Here is an 8,906-nt window from a genome sequence, read left to right on the forward strand (position 1 = left end):
AGGTCATAGCCTTACAGCTGTACAACATAGCAGGGTTACATTTTGGCAATTTATTGCATTATTTGCTGTGTTCTGTTTAGCCCGTGAAAACATGGTGATATTGTTTGTTGTTTTGTTGATTCGCTGTTACCAGAATGGCAATGACCGAGTCGTAGTGCATTACTAAAGGCCATGTGTTATGTCATTGTAGAGTAGCACTATGGTAATTAACCTTTGAATGACTATTACAGCGTGCCTCAGATGGCACGGAGTGCATTAACGGGCTACGCCTCCAGAAGCCATATTTGCACTCAGCATAAAATCTTGGTGTTCTGTTCTTACTGAGATTAGTGGAGGCAATCATCATAGAATAAGTTCCATCATGGTCTTAACAGATCACATCTGGAAAATCACTTTCAATCTCATTTTCAGAGCACTCAAACACCTTGTGGGAATGTACTCATATTTTTCACAATTTGTTCCTGAAAGCTCCTTTATCTCTATTTTTGAAGGTTTTTTATTCAGTTAGTTTAGTTTTGTTTGTATTTCATTTCACACTCCATACACGTGGACAATTCCACCATTGAAATCAATATTGTTGGGCATAGTTTTTGTTTTCACCAACAGAGAGACCTGCCTTTGTCAGTGGTAAAGCTTCCTGCAAGTATATTTATGGCATAAAACAACATTGAAGGGGGTGCGTAAAACTTGTAAAATGTATATTTTCAAAAAGATGTCTGAAGCCTTCAGAAAAAAACCTATGGAAATTTGTCTAAAGATTCTCCTTGTGGTCTAGATGAGGCACAGTTCCTAGTCTGCCAGAAACAGTGTTTGTAGAACTGCCAGCACCATGGCAGGCAGACCACTCTCTCTCTCTCTCTCTCTCTCTCTCTCTCTCTCTCTCTCTCTCTCTCTCTCTCTCTCACACACACACACACACACACACACACACACACACACACACACACACACACACACACACATACACACACACACACACACACACACACACACACACACACACACACACACACACACACACACACACACACACACACACACACACGACCAACAATAACAATAAAAACAACAACATTAACAACAATGGATTGATATTGGGCTTGAATGGTGTGCACGGTTCCTGTGTGACTGCCTGTGCTGGGACCTGTTACAGTAAGTGTTGCCCCTGGCGTTAAGCAGGCCACTTAGAGGTGAGCTGCCACTGCAGTACAGCACTGTCAGTGGACATCCCCCAACTGCTGCTGAGACTTGGGAGTGCAGTGTAGACTAGTGATTAGAGATGTACAGGATCCAAGATCCGGTTCCGGGTATAGGGTAGGGTTCCGGGAATAGGGTTTTTCAGACTATCCGGATCCGGCAGGATCTTAAGCAGTGGATCCGGTATCCGGCAGTTACCTAAAAATCAGGACCTGGGGCATCTTTTTACAGTATTTTACAGTACTTTTTACAGTACTTTTTACTTTTTTCAGATTACTTTGTCCTGGGCCCAGGGAGAGGAGGGGCCCAAAATTGGGTCCTTATTCTATTGTACGTATTAAGTGGGGGGCCCTTTCAGATGACTTTGTCCTGGACCCACCCCGACAAAGCTGTCAGCGGCCCTGGTTGTGCCTACACCCCCATAACACTGTGGAGTAGTGGACGACACGTGGTGAGAAGAGAAGAGAAGAGAAGCACAGCTCGGCACACACACATCACCCCCCAGTCCCTTTGGTATTGGTTGCTTGTTTCCCTCGGGCGCCGATTGCGCTGGTGTTTTGTTAGCTATTGAGAACCTCTTGGTATTCTAGTGCTGCATTTTTGAAATTTTTGAACATCCTTGTGGACTACACAGCCAGCGTTATAAGCTGGGAACAAAAAAACAAAACAACACACACTGAACAAGATAGGAATACATTATTATTACAGAGCTGTGATTTTTTTTTTTGTGGCTACAGCTGAAAGTGCCTCGGTCAGCACCAAGCCAGTGCTAATGTTGTCATGCTCTGGGCAGTGTTTTAATTTGTTTTCATTATAGAAACCAGGCTCCTTAAGGACAGCTGTGTCAGTCGAAGCACTGAGCATGACTGGGCTGACTCGCTGTGTACAGTCAGAGAGAGAGAGAGAGAGAGAGAGAGAGAGAGAGAGAGAGAGAGAGAGAGAGAGAGAGAGAGAGAGAGAGAGAGAGAGAGACAGAGACTTCAGCTAAATAATAAGGCAAAGCTGGGTCTCTCTTTGTATGCCTGTGAGTTTGTCTTAAGCGTGCCATTTGGGCACTCACCCTTGGCCCTCTGGATTCAGGTTTGGCCATTGATCAGGCAGACAGATGAGATGCCTTTGCCGTCAGTCCCAGGGCCGGATTAATGCACAGGCTAGATATGGCTGCAGCCTAGGGGCATTTGGATGATTGATGAAGTAAAATAATTGCACTTGGAACAACGAAACAGGTTTAATATAAATCTATTGTGTTTTGACCCTGCTGTGGCCTAATGGTAGGGCACTGGGTTGCTATACTAGAGACTCAGGTTCGATTACAGCCCAGGTCATTTGCCGCACCTTCACCGTCTCTCATTTCCTGTCCCTCTGTAACTGTCCTGTCCCAATAAAGTCCCAAAAAAGCCCAAAAATATCTTTATAAACCATCTATTGTGTTTTTGCCATATACTGTAACTGCTGCAGCCTCCACCTACCGGGATAAGAAACTCCCCCAATTTACTGTGGGGATGGCCGTTTGCCAGCTTACATTGATCTCGTCACAATCGGTAATCACCTATAAATTGACTTGGCTTGTCACACTCGGTAATTCCCTGCTCCAGTTTTCTGACATGGAATGGAGCAATTCAATCCTGAATCTAGGCCTAAATCTTAACCAAAAAAATATCCTCAGACATCCTCCCACTCACACACACACACAAACACGCACACACACACACACACACGCACGCACGCACGCACGCACGCACGCACGCACGCACGCACGCACGCACGCACGCACACACACACACACACACACACACACACACACACACACACACACAAAGATTAAGAATATGAATTCAAAAACATGTCTGCATACAGAGTTTGGGAGAGCCCTCCGTGGGTTTGATTTGAGCAGCATTAGTATTTCTGCAACCTGATGAACAGATACACAATATAGACACCCGTCCAGTCCACTAGACCAGTGTTTCCCAACCAGGGGTACGTGTACCACCAGGGGTACGCGAGCACACTGCAGGGGGTACTTGGAAACATGTTATTATTATAACAAATGTATGGAACAGTCACATCAGGACAGAGAAAGTGATATAGAACATGACTGGGGGTACTCATGGCACAACTAAGAGGCTTAGGGGGTACGCGAGACAGAAAAGGTTGGGAAACACTGCACTAGACCTCTAACAGAAACATGGACTCTCTCACGCACACTAACACAAGCATGCAAATACAGATGCTCACAGTCTCTCTCAAGCTCACATGCAGACACGTTCTCTCACTCATTCACAAAATAAGACTCACAAGCACACATCTCACACAGGCTCTAATACATACACACGCACGCACACACACACATACACACAGGGACACACACAAACACACAGACTAACACAAACACACACGCAATGCATGATGACATGTTGCACACACACACACGCGCACACACACACACACACACACACACACACACACACACACACACACACACACACACACACACACACACACACACACACAGACTAACACAAACACACACACACTAACACAAACAAACACACACACACACACACACACACACACACACACACACACACACACACACACACACACACACACACACACACACACACACACACACACACACACACACGCAATGCATGATGACATGTTGCACACACACACACACACACACACACACACACACACACACACACACACACACACACACACACACACACACACACACACACACACACACACACACACACACACACACTGCTAATCCTTCTCAGACAGATGTTGTTGGTAGGTGATTTGTGGCCTTGATTAATCTGTTGAGTAGCATAAGGAGGCGTAGACTTTTTCTTGCGCTGATGAAATACTCCGCCCCGGCTCCCTTTCACCCGCGTGCCTGCCTCGCGCGCCGCTCACCCACACCCCACGAAAACAAACAAAAAGGGAACAGAATAAATTGCGGTCGCACTGTGTCTGCGTGTGCTTTGAGCCGTTGCGCTATGTGTTGTTGCCTGTGCCAGTGCAACCCGTGTGTGTGTTTGTGTGTATCTGTGTGTGTGTGTGTGTGTGTGGTTGTTTTTTTTGGGGGGGGGGGGGGTTGTGTGTGCATGCATGCGTTTTGTATGTGTTTGAGTGTGCATGTTTGTGTGTCTGAGTGTGCTGTGTGTGCATCTGCAACATTGTGTGTGTATATGTGTGAATAACAGTAGATTAAGGGTGTGTGTGTGTGTGTGTGTGTGTGTGTGTGTGCGCGCACGCGTGTGAGTGTGTGCGCATGTGCACGGGTGTATGTCTGCGCATGTGCATGCGTGTATGTGTGCCAAGTGCACACTCATGTGTGTGTGTGTGTGTGTGTGTGTTAGACCTATGATTTTTGGCCCAGGCCCGAGCCCGAACCCGAACCCGAGCCAATTTCGGGTCGGGTCGGGCCTGAAATGTCACTCATTACGTTCGGGTAGGGTCGGGTTCGGCTTCTCTATCGTTGACAGTTTTTTTTTTGTTTTTTTTTAAATAAATAAATAGGCTATGTAGGCTGTGCGTTAATAATATTCCACGTCAGTTGATAATCCAGCAGTGCAGTGCCTGCTGCTAGAATGCACGCGCTTTCCCTCACCTCTCCCTCCCATCACAGTGCGCTGAGGCATTTCGGCCGTGTTTTGGCCACGAGAGACGCGTGGTCTGCAAAAAACAGAGGTCGCCTCATCAACCCGACACATACTGTAGCCTAATAAACTCTTGCAATGGCAATTCAAGAACTCCTTCATTCCTGTTCTGCTGCTCGCGTCGTTGTTCTTCTTTGTCTCGCTGTCTCTCTCTGTGAAAGTGCCGCGCTAGATTTTTAAGGTCGTACTGCTGCTGTGGCTTATGGCCCAATGATCAGCCGGTCAAAATGACGGACGCCCTTAAAATTTTCCGCCAACTCTTAAAAAAAGCGTCAATGATGGATTATCGCTTAATGTAACCTCTGTGCACTGCAGTGCAGCATACACAGAAATATAAAAGATGGCCTGCATGTTTATACAGTCTATTTAACTTAGATTTCGTAACAAAATACTTTAATGGCTTTAATTTAAGGGCTTTGATTTGTTATCATAGATCACCCCTCCTTATAAATAAAATTTGAAATTTCGGGCTTCCCTCGGGCTCGGGCCTACACATCCAATAATTAGTCGGCCTCGGGCCGGGCCCGGCCCAATTCCCATGGGCCCATGTCGGTTCGGGCTTGGATTTTTTTACCCGTTCTTACCTCTGGTGTGTGTGTGTGTGTGTGTGTGTGTGTGTGTGTGTGTGTGTGTGTGTGTGTGTGTGTGTGTGTGTGTGTGTGTGTGTGTGTGTGTGTGTGTGTGTGTGAGAGAGAGAGAGAGTGTTTGTGTGTACAGTATATGTGTATGTGTCTGTGTTGGCCTGGGCCAGATTGAAAGGGAGAAGCGCGGCCGGCTGGGCCGGGTTGCTGTGTCTAATCTGGGTATTATTCAGCAAACTGGGTGCTCGTAATCACTCCCTAAACTGTCTCATATGCTCCGAGCTGGAACCGGGGGCTGTAATGCTAGACAACTCCCAGCCCTCCCCCCCTTGTGTGTGTGTGTGTGTGTGTGTGTGTGCGTGTGCCCATTTGTTTGTGTGTCAGTATTATTTACTGTGTGTATATTTTTTATATCAGAGTGTCTATGCATGTGTGCGTGTCTGCATTCGGTTCCGCCTCCAGTCGGTTTCCAAGAGCGGACAGAAGCAAAAAGAGAGAGAAGAGGAGAGCCGAATTCTCCTGGGCGGCTTATCAGTTTCACAGGGCAAGCAGCAGCTGGCCTGATAGCTAGCTAGCATTATTAGCGCCTCCATAATCGCAGCATTACATTACCCAGAATGCATTGCACAGGCTGTTTTTGGGTCATTTCCTCCTATCTGTTGTTTAAGTTAACCCTAAGCGACAGAGCGGGGTCATTTATGACCCTGGGGCCCGGGCACATATTTTTTTGCGCCATTTGATATTTTCATCAGAAAAACTTTTCATTGTGCATGCTGTGAATGAATTATGTGAGTGGCCAATCTATATCGGAATTATAATCAAAACATTTGTGGGGTTATTTTTGACCTTGAGAGGATTGATGAGATGTTCAACATTATGAGTTCCATTTCTATTGTAATGTTCCAATTCTAGTTACTATATTTTGTGCCTTGATGCAGGGCCATGGTCAGCAGACCTAAAATATTCACGATATAAATGTTATGTTAAAAATTCAGATTCACCTCACGGAATCTGAATACGAAATAGGCCGGAGCGGTTCTGTGGCGTAGCGATCTTACAATTACTGGCTGCCCCTCACAAGAAAATCATTGCAAAATTAAATAAAAAAAAAAACAACTCATATAACTGCGGATAAAAACCGCAAATACCAATGTATGGTAATGGCACGGAAATAACAGGTTTACAGTGCTAATTGGCGATTTTTGCGATGTCGTCAGGGGCGGAGTTTTGAGATGTGCCGCCTCCTTGCAGGTGCCGCCCCAGGCAATTGCCCAGTTTGCCCGCCCCTGGTTCTGGATGTCCCGTCCAGTGTTGCCAATCAGATTTAGTGTTTTTTTGCCGTTCCTGGCAACTAAAACCCTCATCTAGCGACTTCAGCGACTTTTTTGTGAATCTGGCAACTTTTAAAAATGGGCCTTTTCAGTGGCAAAATCATTGTTTTTCAACATAATTATAACTCTGCACCGCCGTCAGAAGCATTTCCCCAGGTTAAGTAGGGCTGCAGATTAGCTCTGGTCTCCATAAAGTAGCTAGTAGCGTGCCGTGCGTGGCATTGTGACGTCATACGTAAAGTCATGACGTCATCTAGGGACTTCTAGCGTCTTTTCAGCGAGCCAATAGCCACTTTTGATGATTTTGTTTTGGCAACACTGGCCCCATTACTGCCATCGACTTCCACGCATACACACACACACACACACACACACACACACACACACACACACACACACACACACACACACACACACACTCACACACGCCATTTTGAGGAACAGAACACAAAACAGGGACCATGATGTGATGTTTGGCTTAATCATGAATTAATGCAAAACACTTCATATTGCTGGCAAGCCCAATGCGGGTACTACAACAGAGAGCACAGTGGCAGGTAGGGACACACAGAGTTTGCTGAGCTCACTAACGAATTCAAACACAGACTTTCTGCGAAGCAGATGCTGTGTTTGCAAATGATCACAGTGTGTTGAACAACATGAAGCACCAGCGAATCATGAAACCTTTGTTGTACTTGTTGCAAATCTTCCGACTTGCAATAACCAGAGTATAACTCTGAAAGCAGTTTGTCTTCTTCCCAACGTGGGATTTTCATGTTTGAATGTTTGCACACCAGGTGAAATCTAAGACATTGACACAGATAATGATTTTCCAGTGCCACGCAATGCAACACTGTTATATTGAAGGGCTCTCATTAGCCAGCAGTCTTTTTCTGTGTCAACAGTGTTTGGCACCTAATTATATCAGGTCACGTCACATGAGCTGTTAGCTGTTCCCTCTCATTTTTGTCTGCGCGCGCGTGTGTGTGTGTGTGTGTGTGTGTGTGTGTGTGTGTGTGTGTGTGTGTGTGTGTGTGTGTGTGTGTTGTTCTTACTCATTTTTGTCCCATGTTTTGTGTCTGCGTGGCTTAATCCACAACAGCAGCTGATGGCGAGAAAACACCATTTCAACCCCCACCAGCCAGCACAGTTCAAACAGACTATCAGAGTATACTGTAATGCCTGCAAGAAGTCCAAGGAGGCATTAATTAATATTCAGCAAAGGAGCTGTCCAACTGTGTTCCTAAATCAGTTTGCCGGTGGCATTTATTACAGCTAAAAACGCTAACAAGCACACTGGACACTTTGCGGTTGGATTAGCAATGCTAATACCAATGTGAATAACTGCACAACGTGAATGTGGATATCATTGATTGACACATAGCTGGGTGCTATAGGGGCCTACAGTAGGCACTGTTTTCGTTTATCAGCATGGGATTGACTGACACATAGAGTAGTTAGACTACTATACATGCTAGCTGCATTAGGCCTAATTACCTTGGGACTGACTGACACGTGGCTAGCTAGATGCTAGCTCCTCGCCCTAATTAACATGGGAGTGAGTGACACATAGTTATACGGTAGTTCCGTGTCCGCGCTGCGCGGTAATTAGCGTGGAAGGTGCTGTGGTATATAGCTGGATATAGCTGGTGGTAATTATCAGAGGTGCAGACAGAAAGTGGTACCCCTACAGTTCTGGTGGACACAGTGAGTGGTGTGTGTGTGTGTGTGTGTGTGTGAATGGGATGCCTACAGTTCTGCTGGACACAGTAAGTAGTGTTTGTATATGTTTGTTTTAGTGTGTATGTGAATGCAGGGCCGCTGACAAGTTTGTCTGGGCCCGGGACAAATACATGTGAAAGGGCCCCAAACCCAATATAAGTACTGTAATGAGGATCCAATTCTGGGCCCCCTCTCTCCCAGGGCCCGGGACAAATGACCCCTTTGTCCCCCCCTGTCGACTTCCCTGTGTGTGTGTGTGTGTGTGTGTGTGTGTGTGTGTGTGTGTGTGTGTGTGTGTGTGTGTGTATGTGTGTGTGTGTGTGTGTAAATGCAACCTACACAGTTGTGATGGACTCATGGATAGCAGGATAATGAGGAGAAGGAAGGGACTCAACAGACAGCAG

The sequence above is a fragment of the Engraulis encrasicolus genome, chromosome 7, assembly GCF_034702125.1.
Source record: "Engraulis encrasicolus isolate BLACKSEA-1 chromosome 7, IST_EnEncr_1.0, whole genome shotgun sequence".
Taxonomy (NCBI): Eukaryota; Metazoa; Chordata; class Actinopteri; order Clupeiformes; family Engraulidae; genus Engraulis; species Engraulis encrasicolus.